The 17,224-nt window shown below is 40.2% G+C and overlaps 1 protein-coding gene across 1 annotated transcript in view; it reads left to right on the top strand.

Moving 5' to 3' along the window:
- Window positions 1-13,119: 13,119 nt before the first annotated feature.
- ARPP21 (cAMP regulated phosphoprotein 21) overlaps window positions 13,120-17,224 on the top strand; it is a 179,282-nt gene continuing 175,177 nt past the window's right edge. Inside the window, exon 1 of the mRNA XM_033402201.2 lies at window positions 13,120-13,387. The gene's annotated coding sequence lies outside the window, so the exon portion shown is untranslated. The remainder of the gene's footprint in view (window positions 13,388-17,224) is intronic.

The raw sequence follows: 17,224 nt of genomic DNA, 5'->3' as shown, positions 1-17,224 counted from the left end.
GTCAAAAATAATTCATATTCCCAGACATGGCTTTTTGAAAACTTTTCTAGTTCATTTTCAATGTTGTTATTGTTTTATTAACTCTGTTAGCCCTGTCATAAGTGACATCTCTGAATACTACATACATTAGAAAACTTTATGTCTTGAAAGCACAGCTGTAAAAACAAGTCCAGGTAGGATCAGAGAAAGTAGTTGGGCTGCCATCTGCTTGCTTCCACCATCTTCATGTGTTCATATTATTGGCCTGCCCAAGGCAACGTTGTAAACTATTCAAGCCTGATTATTAGTGGTCCTCTGCTTTTTCAGTCAATAATGCCGTTGTGTCTCCAGAAGCTCAGTACTCCCCTGATCAAGCCACCACCTTTCACCTTTATTCCCTGGACAGCATTTCAAAAGCTGTGTCTTACTTCCTCCAACTCCCATAAAAAAGCACCTGTTCTACAGTCTCCGGGGAACCCTGTTCCCTTCATTCCCTGCTGCCTGCCACGTGTGTGTTTAGTTACATAGCGCAGGCACCTGTATCATCGTCATTGCAGCTGGACACTTGGAGGCAGGGAAAGACTGACGTGGCTTCCAGCACATTCTTGCTGCTTCTGGTTTGTTCTTGCTCTCACCCACTCTGAGTGGAGTGCTGGTACCCACTTTTACCAATGGTTTAACAAAATTCTTGAGTGTTTAACAATCAGCATTGCCTGTCTAGCACTTTAGACCCAGCACCTAACACAGGTCTCCTATTTTAGCAATTAGATAGATGATATAGACATAGATATATATCCTACTAGTTCTTCTTTTCTGGTCAAGCCCTAATTGTTACACTACTTAAGAAAGATATTAAATTAAGGACCCTGGTCCTTAACAGTTGAGGTGAAGTTTCTAAAGGAAATTCAGCAAATTAAGATATCTCTAAATTTGATAAAATTTATGAGATAAAATTCACTTGAGTCCATTTCAGAGATGGTCATTACAAGAAGTTTGTTAACAAAGGCTGACAATTATACACATAACTTCTGGAGAATGTTGCAATTTTAACTAATTCATCAGAAATATTATAATGAATGGTGTTAGCAATTCAGGATGGTGAATGTCTAGATTCTATAAAACCCACGTCAGTCACAGACCCACAGAAGAGAAATCATCCACCTGATTGCTGAGAGATGTTTGTACCTCTACACTCTCTTAGCTGATCATGCCAAATCTTCCCTTGTGATTCACCCCAGGCAATAAGTGCAAAACCTACCTGGAAGACTCACAGTGCCTTTTATTTCTCTAGACTCTAAAGAGTTTGTTTTAAATAAAACAAAACAAGTAAACACACAAAAGAACCCTGCACTATTGGCCCCCAGACATGGTTCACTGGAGGCTTATGCCACATCCTGGGTGACCCACTGTCCCATGGCTCTGTCATCGGGCCACCTGTGTCTGTCCACTCCAGGAACCACACACAGAGCTCAACCAGATAGAATTGGATGACCTAGCCATGCTCAACTAGAATCAGTTTTTGCTTTGTGGATCAGATTTAGATGTTCTGGTTTGGGTAGAGTCACGCAAATCCAATTTGGGCCTCTTGACCTTGGAATGAATTCTATTCAAATCATGCTTTTCTATGTAAATTTTATTATTCTCCATTCCTCTTCCTGTGTGGCACTTAGCATGCCTAGCAGAGGGCTTTGGCATAACTTGGTGGTGTTTATTCTGACAAAATATTACTGAGTATATAAATATTTCAGAATGCATTTGCATACCATGTTAGTGATACCCTAAATTTTAGACCCAGCTAATATAATGGGCTACTCTAACTGCATAGTTTTGTTTATTTGTTTCAACTAATTTAGCATGGGCCTAGACAGATGCTGTCTTAATTACTGCAAAACAGTTTTCTGCTGGTTGAATATTTAGTGGAAATTTCTCTGAGTACTTAAGATGCTTTCTCTGGTGAAATAAACATTTATAATGGAAGAGTTGGTGTTTTTTGATGACCCCCAAGCCAATGTCTCTTGGCTTATGTAGATGTGTGTACAGTGTGCCATGTGATTTGTGGCTTCAGGCACTGGCCCATCACCGCTTTGTGTTTTGGCGTAAACATAATATAAAAGAATGCTGGACAGGAGCTGCATGAGGTGCTCTGATGGAGCTAACCAACACATACTCAGTAACTGCTGAGGAAGATGGATTGTCAAATAATCTACCCGGTGCTCTGACAAGCTACCTTGGTGTGATAATCTTGTTTAAGATCTTGCTACATTATTCATGGTTCTTCTCCACTACTAATCTTTGCAGCGTGCTTCTGTTACGTTTCTGCTTGCATTCTCAGAGCTATGGAGACTGTTGTTTTATGATAAAGATAAAGCTTTTCATTAATTTGCCCATGCTTTGCAGGGAGAGCAAGGGAAAACAATGATCTCTGGTAGTTTGCTGTTCACAGACTGCTTCCTGCAGCTGGTAATTTCCACTGGCTAGAGGAGAATTAATTGTACATGAATAGAGATGATGGCGGCTTAGGCGAGGTCTCTGTCAAATGTCCATGGAAAGGGGAATAAGTTAAAAGACTGGAACACTTACCTCCTTATTACAGCACCAACATGGTTCTATCACGTTAATATATTTTTTATGAACATTTGGATATATGGATATAGACACATAAATATTGCTGCCTTACAAGCATCCATATTCTGTTGCCTTTTAACATCAGCAACATTGCAAGGATAAGGTGAGTTAGTGCAGAGATGCAGTTAAGGAATCACAGAACAAAACCTGAAAAGTTTCTCAAGAATTTACTAGAATACTGAAGTCAGCTGTGGAAACCGAACGGCTGGTGGCTGGCAAGCTCAAAAAAGACAAATACATCGAGAATGAGAAGCTCATCTCAGGAAAGCGACAGGAGCTGGTCACCAAGATGGACCACATCCTGGATGCGTTGTAGCCCCTGCACTTCCAGAGGGCAGGTTGGGAGAGGGGAGTGGTGAACACTGAGGCTGGCAAATGTTGGCATCTGTATTTTGCAAAAGACCTTTAAGGAAGAGAGAAGCTAGGTCCTGCCTCAGGTAACACAAGAAGCTTAGTTTTTGTCCCTAAAGTGTTCCTTTGAAACACAAACAAAAAAACAAAAACCCAAATCCCATTAAAAACAAAATATCTTTGTATTTTGAACAAAGAAAAAAAATTTACTAGAATAAATCCTAGAAAATAACTAAGAAAATAACTCAAAATAATAGTGAGAAAATAATTAAAGGAATTAACATGCTATACTAGAATTAAATCACTTCATGCGAAAGAAAGCAGTAAAGGAAGAATAGAGAAACTAAAAAGGTAGGAGATGCAAAGAAAACAAATAGTAAACTGGTAGAGATAAATCCAATTGTATCAATAATAATATTAAATGTGACCAGATTAAGCAATCCAACCAAAAGGCAAAGATTATCAGACTTGATTAAAATGGAAAGTCCAACTATTTGATGTTTATAGGACACATACTTTTTTTTAGGGTTTTTTAAAATTAATTTTTATTGGAGTATAGTTGCTTTACAGTGTTGTGTTAGTTTCTACTGTACAGCAGAATGAATCACCTATACATGTACATATATCCCCTCTTTTTTGGATTTCCTTCCCATTTAGGTCACCACAGTGTACTAAGTAGAGTTCCCTGTGCTATACAGTATGTTCTCATTAGTTATCTATTTTATAAATAGTATCAATAGTGTATATTTATCAATCCAAATCTCCCAGTTCCTCCCACCACCACCCCCCTTTCCCCCTTGGTATCCATAGATTTGTTCTCTGAGTCTGAGGACACACACTTTAGATTCAAAGATGCAAACAGGTTGAGAAAGTAAATGGACAGAAGAAGATGCATAATGCAAATAGAAGCCATAAGAAAGCTGGGGTGATTACAGTAATATCAGACAAAATAGACTACAATAAAATTAAAATGTTGCTAGGAATAAAAAGGAGCATTTTATAATGATAAAAAGGTCAAATTCATCAGGAAGATTTAACAAATATAAATATGTATGCATCTAATAACAGAACCCCCAAAATACATGAAGCCAAAACTGACAGAATTGTAGTGAAAATAGGCAATTTAACAGTTATAGTTGGATACTTCAGTAACTCCACTTTTAATAAAAGCTAGAACAACTTTACAGAAGATCAACCAGAAAATAGAAAACTTGAACAACACTAGAAATCAACCTGACCTAAAAGACACCTTTAGAATCCTCCAGTCATCAGCAGTAACTTCTTCAACCACAATGGGATTGAGAAATGGGAAATGAGAAATTTCATAACAGAAACCAAGTTAGAAATTAAAAGTGAAATAATATTTTCTAAATAACCAATGACTCAAAGAAGAATCGCAAGGGAAGTAGAAAATACTTCGAGATGAATGACAATAAAAAAGCCACTATAACAAAATTTATGGGATACAGCAATGCTTAGAGGAAGGCTTATAACTCTAAACACCTATATGAAAAATAAAAAAAAATATCACAATTCAGTAACCTAGCATTCCACCTTAATATGCTGGATAAAGAGATTAAGGTACATCTAATGGAAGAAGAAAAAAGGAAATGATAAACATTTGAGTGGAAATTAATAAAACAGAGAATAAAGAAAAGAACAACCAAAATTCAATTCTTTGAAAAAGTCAACAAAATTGACAAACCTTTAGCTAGACTGGCCAAGAAAAAAAGAGGGGACTCAAATTACTGAAATTAAGAATTAAAGAGGGGACATTAATACTGACCATACAGAAATTTAAAGCATCATAAGGAAAGACTGAATACTTGTATGCCAACAAATTAGATAGCATGAGTAAAATGTACAGTTCTAGAAAGACATAAGCTACAAAGTGAATCAGTAAGAAATAGAAATCTGAATAGGCTTATAACAAGTAAAGAGATTATAAGGCTTATTACTATATGTTTTTAATAGGGTATTAAACTTTTAAGGTGTTTGTGACAAAGAGCCGAAAGACTTGAAGAGCTCCATCTCTCTTTTACACCAAGAGCAATCTTTAGCTTAAAACCTCATAATTGTTAAGACTTCGGAATTCTCTACTGCATTTTAACATGGGAGCTGTCATTGGATTGTGTATCTCTCTGAGACACTGATAGAAAAATCAGAATTGGTTCATGCTAGTGTGCTATCTGAATAGCCGGAATGAAAGCTAGGAAATTAGGAATCACGTAATTATACTTTAACCAAAGGATTAAATTTATTACAGGTGGGACTTAAAAACATCAGTCATTGCTTTGGGTAAGATAATTTTTTTTTTAAGTGGTGTCAGAAGACTACCTGGGAAAATGGGAGTGGTTGGTCCATGACATGACCTCTGTCTTTCTTTAGTTAGCAAGGATGAGTTTATTAAAGTAACAAATTTATCACACTGAAAATTCTCATGGACCAGACCTCATATGTTAGAGAGAGTTAGCTTTGCTCAAATATTTGAGCCCAATCAATATAGGAGGAAGAAAGCAAAGTGGAAAGGCCCTGGGAATTTATGAGAACTTTGGCTGCCTTAACTGCAAAACGAATAGTACCTGTTAAAGATTGCTGTAAAGGTTAAATGAGTCAGTGCCTGGTACATGGTAATTGTTTAGTAAATGGTTCTTGTTATGACTCTCTCCAACTTTCAACCTACCCAACCTTGGACACCCAACTCTACTGTTTTTTCCCCCAATCAAAATTCTTTTCATTTATTTTATTGAAGTATAATTGATTTACAATGTTGTGTTAATTTCTGCTGTACAGCAAAGTGATGCAGATGTATATATATATATTCCTTTTCATATTCTTTTCCATTATGGTTTATTACAGGATATTGAATATAGTTCCCTGTGCATAAACAGGGAACTATATCCAATATAGTACTGTTGGATAAACAACAGTAGGACCTTGTTGTTTATCCTCCCCCATCAAACCTTAAATTATCTGAATAGAAGATTTCTTTGCTTCTCCTGTGTCTGTAAGTCCCATATCTTTCCTTTTTATGACATGTATTTCAATAGGTAAAATACTTATATAATTTCTATATAATAAAAATAGTTATACAATTTCTTTTTTCTATCTTAAGTTATGATGTTGTAAAGGTAAAAGCCATACCTTATTCACCATTTATACCTGCTGATGTTCAGTATAGTATCTTGCTGATAGAAATCACTCAAAAACATTTATTGAATAAACTCAACACTCTTTCAAGCCTTTGATGGAAGTATACCTTACAAACAATAAGTTGCATGAATTATAATTGTACAGGATTATGAGAAGATGAAAAACATATCCACATAAGCCACCACTAAGGTTTAATAACAGATGCTACTAGCACATCACTAGCACCCTGGAAGCAACCTCCCACACTGATAACCACTCTCCTGACAGCTAACACCGTACAGTCTTTCAGTTTTGTCTGTGGTTTTTTGTTTGTTTGTTTGTTTTGTTTTTTTGTGGTGCGCGGGCCTCTCACTGCCGTGGCCTCTCCCGTTGCGGAGCACAGGCTCCGGACGCGCAGGCTCAGCGGCCACGGCTCACGGGCCCAGCCGCTCCGCGGCATGTGGGATCCTCCCGGACCGGGGCACGAACCCGCGTCCCCTGCATCGGCAGGCGGACTCCCAACAACTGTGCCACCAGGGAAGCCCTTGTCTGTGTTTTAAACATGTATATCTAGTTATGGATAATCCATATGCATAGATAAGAGTGTTTATTATTTTTTGTTTTCTGATCAACAGTACTAGCAGCACAGGGACTAAAGCACTACTTCCAAGTTAAAATCACTTTTAACTTGAAAACACAAGCCCCTCAGGGATGGGCACCACTCCAGTTAAAGGGTTTCTCTGTATTTTCCCAGTCTCCTTCTCACCACTCACAGTTTATAATCTTCAAGAAGCAACTTTTGTTTTCCAGTGAAGATGATTGAGGCCCACTCTGCAAGGTGCTCTATGGAACAGTGGTGCAAAGTCCACGTCCTCAGAGAGTTGAAAGCCTTCGAAAGCTTAAACTCCTTGGGAACCAAAACAGCTGAAAAATTTAGAAGTGTGAAAGTTGTGCTTTGAATTATAGAGGAGATGAGATCTTACAGCGGATCCAAGAAGCAAGAAAGTTACGCTCTGAAACATTTCATCTATACTAGTGCCAGTTGGAGGTTAGGGAAGCTAACATGTCTGTCTTAGGGGAGGTAAATATCTGATGAGTTAGTGCACAGGTCTGGCATACTTCAGTGCCTTTTGTTTGGATTATATCTTGAGTTTGCCCCTCCTACCCATCTTGCTGTGGTTCCTTCCTTTTGCCTTTAGTTGTAGAAGATCTTTTCTGGTAGGTTTCAGTCTTCCTCATAGATGATTGTTCTCCAGGTAGTTGTGGTTTTGGTGTGCTTGTGAGAGGAGGTGAGCGCAGGGTCTTTCTACTCCACCATCTTGGTTATCCTCCAATGCCTTTTTTTTTTTAAAATTAGGGCACAACCTACCTGAGTAACTGAGTAGGAACTAGCAGCCTTGATTTGGAGCCAAGAGAGTTTATGAGGATTGGAAGAATGAGAACATAGAAGGTATAAAGAAAGCATTTATTCATTTATTTATTTATTTATTCATCAACCAAAAAGATTGCTAAACTCCAAACAGCATTTAGTCTGATGGTGGAGAAAGACAGATTAAAGTGAAAATGATTATGCACCAGATTATTATTTGGGTAAAACATAGCTAATTCCTGAGATCAGAAAGAAAGCCTAACCCAGAGAGGAAATTATTTTCATTATCGTAGTTTTTATTTACTATTCACATTAGATGCTGAGAAAACTCAGGTTTGTGAATCATTAATCCTTTCCTGAGTGACGATGTGGTTTTCTTGATGAGGTGGCATTTGAACAAGATCTTAAAGAATGAGTTGGGGTGTAGCAAAGAGTCTAGGCTACCTTCTCTGAATACTGAAGATGTGCTGTGAGGTGTTATGATGTAGAAACCATTGCTAGTGCTCTGCCATGTATAATAAACATGAAAAGTAAAGGGTCACAATTATCCAGTTCTAATCATGATTGCCAGTCTTGTTTCCTTAGCTTAGGGAGTTAGTTCTAATAGCTGCAGAAATCAATGAGAGACCTTGCTTTGCTGTAAGTCTTTCAGACAGAGCCACTACTAATTGCTCCGTAACTGTGGGTCTGACTGTGTTATCAGCCTTACTTCTCGAGTGATCCTATTCTGGTGTAATTCTCCTTTTAATGGCTATTTGTACAGAACAGCAGAGTCACAATGGCCCTTGGAGACATCTTGTCCAGAATTTTATCATTGGAGCCCTTTCTCCAGACACAATTCTATTTAACATTGTAAACAAATCAAAGAGGAGTGCTCGACTTAAGGAGTCCTTGTATGTGGCCTGGTCTGTTCAACCACTGCCCAGACTCACAGCTGCAGTGACCCTGGAGGAAGCTCCAAGGACACTGTGTCACCTGATCAAAGAGAGTGATCATTGTCTTATCTAACACCTTGTTCTTACAGGTGAGGAAATTGATACCCAGAAAATTTAAGTGATGACTCGAGGTCACACAGCAGGGAGTTGTCATAGCTACCCCAAATTCACGTTACCTTTCACTTGAACGTGGTTAATCTCCCAAGTCTCTTTAGTAACAAATATCAGGAGTTGGGTTCAAAGTGTAGGGTAACATTTTGGCCACTTAGAATAAAGCTCATTTAATCCCTTCATCTCCTCACATGAAACAGTTTGCAGTACAGTGAATCTCAAAACCTCAAGGGCTTATGAACAACACAGAATCCTGGACCCCATTCCAGAATTAGTAAATCAAAATGTCCAGAGCTTCCCTGGTGGCGCAGTGGTTAAGAAACTGCCTGCCAGTGCAGGGTACACGGGTTCGAGCCGTAGTCCAGGAAGATCCCACATGCCGTGGAGCAACTAAGCCTGTGCGCCACAACTACTGAGCCTATGCTCTAGAGCCCGCGAGCCACAACTACTGAAGCCCGCACACCTAGAGTCTGTGCTCCTCAACAAGAAAAGCCACTGCAATGAGAAGCCCGCGCACCGCGACAAAGAGTAGCTCCCGCTCACCGCAACTAGAGAAAGCCAATAGCAATGAAGACCCAATGCAGCCAAATATTTAAAAATAAATAAATAAAATAAGTAAATTTTTTAAAATAAATAAATAATAAAATGTCCTAGGTCAGGGGCTTCCCTGGTGGCGCAGTGGTTGAGAGTCTGCCTGCCAATGGAGGGAATGCGGGTTCGTGCCCTGGTCCGGGAAGATCCCACGTGCCGCGGAGCGGCTGGGCCCGTGAGCTGTGGCCACGAGAGGCCACAACAGTGAGAGGCCTGCGTACTGCAAAAAAAAAAAAAAATGTCCTAGGTCAGAATGAGAGATCAGATATTTTATAAGACCATTCAGGTGAATCTGAGGTAGCCTGTCAGTCAATGGGGTTAAGATTCGTCACTGGGCTTACTGTTCTCGGGGAGTTGTGACTCATTAAACTTTGGAACTTAAAACTTCATGTGCAGAAGGATATGTGAATGGTATTTCACTTTCTACAAGAGCAAGATGACTTCATCTAGGGAAGAATTACATAGAGAGTTCATTAACAACTGTAGTTCGGGTGATCAGTAGGTCTTCCCATCTGTCTTGTGAGATTTGTGCATAAAACTGAGTGGTCTGACACTATTGCATGACCACAGAGTCCAGTGGGAAAGACTGTGGAAGGCACATCAGTTGTCTCCTTCAATTGTCCCTCTAGATATAATCATACGATGGTAAGATTTTGGCCTCCAAATTTAAGACTATTAAGATCCCTTGGAAAAGCTCAATGTACACATGTATTCTACTTTTATGTTTAAATTAGAAATTTCAGGTTCATCCCAAGTAGGTAGAGATACCTTTCTTTATAAAATAATGAGTTTTACAGAATTCAGAAGGATCTCAGAAATCAGGCAGTTTATCTCTATTTTTTATAGATTAGGATTGATGGGGCCCACACGTAGGTAATGGTGGGGGTAGGCCTTGAGTCAAAGGCCAGGAAAGTGAGTAAATTTTTTTAAGTGAGTAAATATTTTGAATAATTTATTAAATGATATACAAAATAAAGTTTCCTCCAGAACTTTATATACATGAAATTTGAAATAGGTAAGAATAAATAAAAACAAAATGGGATAAGGAGGACATTTAATTCAAATTAGATTACAGGTTACTTGAGAACTTTCTAAATCATCACTATTATTTTCCAACTTGTGTTTATTGTAAATCAAGGTGGGCACACAGTGGTTTAAGAAAAGGGATTCACCCTCATTAGTTTCTCAGCAAAGGGGGGAAAAAACCAATGAGATTGAACTTGATTTTTAAGACACTGTGATTTTATATATTTATTTATTTATTTATTTTTAACATCTTTATTGGAGTATAATTGCTTTACAATGGTGTGTTAGTTTCTGCTTTATAACGAAGTGAATCAGTTATACACATACATATATCCCCATATCTCTTCCCTCTTGCGTCTCCCTCCCTCCCACCTTCCCTATGCCACCCCTCTAGGTGGTCACAAACCGCTGAGCTGATCTCCCTGTGCTATGCGGCTACTTCCCACTGGCTATCCATTTTACATTTGGTAGTGTATATATGTCCATGCCACTCTCTCACTTTGTCCCATCTTACCCTTCCCCCTCCCTGTATCCTCAAGTCCATTCTCTAGTAGATCTGCGTCTTTATTCCCATATTGCCCCTAGGTTCTTCATGACCATTTTTTTGTTTGTTTTTTAGATTCCATATGTATGTGTTAGCATACGGTATTTGTTTTTCTCTTTCTGACTTACTTCACTCTGTATGACAGACTCTAGGTCTATCCACCTCACTACAAATAATTTCGTTTCTTTTTATGGCTGAGTAATATTCCATTGTATATATGTGCCACATCTTCTTTATCCATTCATCAGTTGATGGACACTTAGGTTGCTTCCATGTCCTGGCTATTGTAAATAGACAAAGCAGTCTTGAGAAAGAAAAACGGAGCTGGAGGAATCAGGCTCCTTGACTACAGACTATACTACAAAGCTAAGTAATCAAGACAGTATGGTACTGGCACAAAAAGAGAAATAGAGATCAATGGAGCAGGATAGAAAGCTCAGAGATAAACCCACACACATGTGGTCACCTTATCTTTGATGAAGCAGGCAAGAATATACAGTGGAGAAAAGACAGCCTCTTCAGTACGTGGTGCTGGGAAAACTGGACAGCTGCATGTAAAAGAATGAAATTAGAACACTCCCTAACACCATACACAAAAATAAACTCAAAATGGATTAAAGACCTAAATGTAAGGCCATATACCATAGAGCTCTTAGAGGAAAACATAGGCAGAACACTCTATGACATAAATCACAGCAGGATCCTTTTTAACCCACCTTCGAGAGAAATGGATATTCAAACAAAAATAAACAAATGGGACCTAATGAAACTTAAAAGCTTTTGCACAGCAAAGGAAACCATAAACAAGACCAAAAGACAACCCTCCGAATGGGAGAAAATATTTGCAAATGAAGCAACTGACAAAGGATTAATCTCCAAAATTTACAAGCAGCTCATGCAGCTCAATATCAAAAAAACAAACAACCCAATCCAACACTGGGCGGAATACCTAAATAGACATTTCTCCAAAGAAGATATACAGATTGCCAACAAACACATGATAGGATGCTCAACATCACTAATCATTAGAGAAATGCAAATCAAAACTACAATGAGGTATCACCTCACACCGGTCAGAATGGCTGTCATCAAAAAATCTAAACAGGGCTTCCCTGGTGGCGCAGTGGTTGAGAGTCCGCCTGCCGATGCAGGGGACACGGGTTCGTGCCCCAGTCCGGGAAGGTCCCACATGCCGCGGAGCGGCTGGTCCCGTGAGCCGTGGCCGCTGAGCCTGCGTGTCCGGAGCCTGTGCTCCGCAACGGGAGAGGCCACAACAGTGAGAGGCCCACGTACCGCAAAAAAAAAAAAAAAAAAAAAAAAATCTAAACAATAAATGCTGGAGAGAGTGTGGAGAAAAGGGAAGCGTCTTGCACTGTTGGTGGGAATGTAATTTGATACAGCCACTATGGAGAGCAGTATGGAGGTGCCTTAAAAAACTAAAAATAGAACTACCATACGACCCAGCAATCTCACTACTGGGCATATACCCTGAGAAAACCATAATTCAAAAAGAGTCATGTACCACAATGTTCATTGCAGCTCTATTGACACTGTGATTTTAGATGGAAATGTTTCTACAAAGAAAGAGCAAAGGGCCAGCATACTAATGGCAGTGAATATCTAGGAGCTGGTCTAAAAAATGCTTGGTCCTCTAAGCAGACATGCAGACTTTTCAACCATAACTCATACTTCTCAGCAAATTCATTTTATACACTGAAATGCAGCTTTTGACCAAACTCATGGCTCTGCCTGAATGTGCCTTTGACTGTGACTTAAGCAGCTGCCTCTGACTCTTCTTAAGTCTGTCAGCTTGTGAAAGAGATGTGAAGGGGCCAACCCTGCCTCCCAGTGGGAACAGAATCAAGAAGTTTTGCTATCCTCCCTGCCCTCCCTGTCCCGGCTACCTCTTTTTGCCAGTCCCCACTGGAGCAGAGAGAAAGGCAGAGTGGATGTGGGAAATGCTGCTTCTGGTGCTGAGGTGGTCTCAATCTGTGTGCCAGCAAGTGTGGCGCTTGGCCATGTATCAACTTTGGAACCCGATAGTGCTACGTTTGAGCCTTGCTTTCTCCTCTGAGATCTTGTGTAAATTATTTCATCAGTCTGATCTTGTTCTATCTCTGGGCCTCAGTTTTCTCATTTAGAAAGTGAGAAAGATAAGAATACTAGCTCCCTCTCGGATTTTCTAAGTTCATTTTTTTTTGTACCCAGAGCAAAATAAGTTCTCCTTAATGATTGTTTACTCCACAACCTTTATCATAGATTCCATTCTGGACATCTTTGTTTTGACAGGTATACCAGTTAGCTTCTGCTGGGTAATGAACTACCCTAAAACATTTTAAACAAAACCATTTCCTGAGCTCAGCGTTCTTCTGATTGGCAGTTTGAGCTGGATTTAGCTGGACGTTGTGTTGTGGATTTGGCTGATGTTGGCTGGGCTTGCTCTTAACTGCGTTAAGCTGGTAAGGCACCCAAGGCTGCCTGTGACAGGGGAGCCTTTCTGGAGAGGCTGGATTTGTTCCCACGGAAATAGCGGAGGTACCAAGAGAGCAGAGTGGAAGCTGTAAGACCTCTTGAGACCCAGGTGTGGAATAAACAACGTTTCTTCTGCCACATTCTTTCGGTTCATCAACTCATAAGCCCAGCCCAGATTTAAGGGGCATAAAATACATTCCGTTTCTTGATGGAGGAGCTGAAAGAATTGGTGCAATATTTGCCGTCTACCAGGTAAGCTCCTTCTAGATACAGTTTTAATTAACAGAAGGAACACTGTACTGCATGACAGGATGCTTGGTTCTTAGTCACTTCACTGAGTCTATCATCATCTACAAAGGAGGGCATTTGTAGCAAAGCTGTGTTATTTTAATTTAAAATTGCGTCTCCGTCTCCTTGTGATTCATCCCAGAGCTAAGACAAGCATTGATGCCATGCATTTATTTATTGGGGGGTTGGGGACACCTCCTCTTTTTTTTTCTTTGTAACAGGTGTCCTGGGAAATCCTTCTGGAGTAGCAATCTGGCCCTTCATCTCATTTTGTCAATCCGATCACCCTAGGGTAGGGCAATTTAACAGGAGTAATTAATCATTGTATTTTCTGAAATTCGAAGCCAAGGCACATTAGCCTCATACCAGAGAGCATGTATGCAAGTGAGGGGGTTATGAAGGAGTGTGTGTAATGAGAGAGGTAAGAGTCTTATAATTAAGGAGGAGCATAAATAATAATGAAAGTCATTAGTGCCACTCGGTTGAAAGAATGTCATCAATGTAATTGGGGCATTAAAGTGAAATCCATTATGACAAACATTAACACATACAGAGGAGGGGAAAATGTGGTTATCTTGAGTTTGACAGATAGTGTCAGCTTCCAGTGGGGCCCAGATGGCATTCAGGAAAATGTTATGAGCAGTTTTATTTTAATATTTTTGGTTATGTGATATTTGGGAATCGAATGACACAAACACATGAGGAATTTTCACATGCCTGGCCTTGAAGCGGCTGGCAGAGAGGGGAGGTCACCGGAGGCAGCAGCCGACTGGAGGACTTCCGTCTCAGTGCACGATGTTTTTTCTTAGGTGTTGTGAAAACTCAAGGCATATGATGCAGCCTGGCATTTTTTCCTCTGTGAAATTCCCCGTTGAACCAGACATGCAGTTTGGATGCTTTCTTTAAAAAATAGCAAAGTGTGGGGGGAGCGACAGGGATGAGAATGAGGACATTTAAACAATTATGCAGGAAATTATATGATGCTAAAATTGAACACGGACAGACTGTGCAATGGCAGGATTCCCACTCGTGCTGAGCTTTGCAAAGTAGAGGATTTTTTTCTCTCTCTGGCACTGTCGTTTTTGAGCGTGAAATAATTTAGAATATAAAACAAAAGAAAAAATTTAAACATGTCTAGAGATGGAGGCAAAGAAAAACAAAAAAGAAGGCAGTTGTAAAAAATAAGAGAATTAAGATGAAGTGTGAGAGAGGGAGAGTGTGTGTGTGTGTGTGTTCAAAAGTAGAAAATGATAAATGATGGCAGTGGTTTGGAAAGAGGTATGTTCTTCTCTGGGGTTTCTTTTTTTTTTTAATAAATTTATTTTATTTATTGATTTATTTTTGGCTGCATTGGGTCTTTGTTACTGCGCACAGGCTTTCTCTAGTTGCAGCAAGCGGGGGTTGCTCTTCATAGCAGTGCATGGGCTTCTCATCGTGGTGGCTTCTCTTGTGGAGCATGGGTTCTAGGTGCGCGGGCTTCAGTAGTTGTGGCACGTGGGCTCAGTAGTTGTGGCTCACGGGCTGTAGAGCGCAGGCTAAGTAGTTGTGGTGCACAGGCTTAGTTGCTCTGCGGCATGTGGGATCTTCCTGGACCAGGGATCAAACCTGTGTCCCCTGCATCGGCAGGCAGATTCTTAACCACTGCGCCACCAGGGAAGCCCTCTGGGGTTTCTTTCCAGGGTAGGACAGACTCGAGGGGATTGAGTCTCTGCCAGCAGGGGTATCATGAGGATTCAATGAGTCTATATATGTAAAAGCCTTAGCACACTGACTAATGGTAAACCCTCAATAAATGGGAGCTATAATAACTATCATTATAAGTGTTATTGTATGTCAAGACTGGTAGAGCAATCCATATATGGGGGGGTCTAGATTATTCATGCATGATGGGGAAGAGGGCAGAGTACATTGACATCTGTGTCAAACCCACTGTATGCAAAGAGATTTAGATAATATGTTAGCTCATTTAATCCACATGGCAAACCTGCTCAGCAGGTATTATTGCCTATAATCTAGGAGACAAAGCCTCAGTTTAACGCATGTAAAGCAGTTAAAATAGTGATTGGTACATAATAAAGTCTCAATAAATACTAGCTCTTATGATTGCCACACTCAAAGTCACACAGCCAACCATTGGAAGAGTCAGGTTTTAAATCCTTCTCTCGTTAATTCCAGCTGCACCAAGCTGCCTCTCGCCTGACTCACCTGGAACAATCTGCACCCCACAGATGAACACTCTAGGGTGAAAAGGCTGTGGAGACAGCTGGGATGTGATGGAAAGGCTTTGAAGCTTGGAGCCAGATACTTAAGTCGAATGCATGGTTTGTGTAGTGCACATGGAATCAGGAAGGAAGGACTGGCTACCCCAGTTACTGGGAAAACTGTTAGTGCTCATACAAGGTCATGGCCCTTCCTGAGATAGTCCATACTTGATCTTGATGACTAATGGCCATGGAAGTGTGAAGGCATAGACATCCCAGCTTAGTAGGAACGACTCAGAGGGGCCATCATAGCTCTAGGGCTCCTCGCGTGCAGGGGTGTGTGTGTGTGTATGTGTGTGTCTGAATGTTGCCTGAAGCTGTCAAAGGTCCTGCATGACAACTGGATTCCTCCTTCCCATCCCCTGTCTTTTCCATCCCTTCCACAAGAGTGGATCCCAGACACTCTTTTTAATAAACATTCTGCTGATTAAACTCTAGTTCAGAATCTGCTTCCTGGGGAATTCAAGTGCAGACAGTTTTGAATCTGCAAAGGGAGGTGGTATGGTAGTTGCCTAAGAGGTTTCTGTGAGGCTCTGAGGGGAACTAGTCAGCCTGTTCAGGCAGGAACACAGCTCTGAGCACATAAAGGAGTTTCAGAAAATATTACTGAATCTAAAGCTGAGTTGATTAAAGAAAAGATGATGAGCACACATCGTAACATCAGCACTGAGCAGGATCATTCAGGGGGTCTGAAGAATTTCAATCAGCATCTCCATCCCACCCTGAGGAGATGCCATCCTGCATTCAGGTTCATCCCCAGGAGACAAAAGAGATTGTTTGAGTAACAGTGTCTTGCTGAACTTCCCCCATGTATGTGCTCTGATGTAGGAAAAAACCTATTTAAAATGAATATCAAAGACATCAGAGAAGAACAAAAAAGAGTCATAAAATGACAACATTTAAACCTAAGAGGAAATGTAGAGAACAGGCTTGTGTCTTGATTTAGGAAGCCTGACTTAAGAGTCTAAATAATAAGTAATGATAATAATAATAAGAGTGGAACTAAGGAGGAACAATCAGAAGCAAGAGACGGACTGACTTAATTTTGTCTGTTTGCTTACTTGTGTTTTTTTGTTTGATTGATTGATTGATTGATTGATTGATGGCTGCTTTTGGGTCTTCGTTGCTCACACGGGCTTTTTCTAGTTGTGGCGAGTGGGACTACCCTTTGTTGTGGTGCACGGGCTTCTCATTGTGGTGGCTTCTCTTGTTGCGGAGCATGGGCTCTAGGCGCGTGGGCTTCAGTAGTTGTGGTGCATGGGCTCAGTAGTTGTGGCTCATGGGCTCTAGAGTACAGGCTCAGTAATTGTGGCACATGGGCTTAGTTGGTCCACGGCATGTGGGATCTTCCTGGCCCAAGGATCAAACCCATGTCCCCTGCATTGCCAGGCAGATTCTTAACCACTGCAACACCAGGGAAGTCCCTGCTTACTTGTTTTTAAATTACATTTTTATTTATTTTAAATTAGATGAATAGTATATAAATATGATCTCATAATACAAAAAAGCAAGTTAGTCCTTTAAGGATCTAACCCTAAAG

Source organism: Orcinus orca, chromosome 10 (assembly GCF_937001465.1).
Source record: "Orcinus orca chromosome 10, mOrcOrc1.1, whole genome shotgun sequence".
NCBI classification, from domain to species: domain Eukaryota; kingdom Metazoa; phylum Chordata; class Mammalia; order Artiodactyla; family Delphinidae; genus Orcinus; species Orcinus orca.
This window is presented reverse-complemented; position numbering and strand designations above follow the sequence as displayed.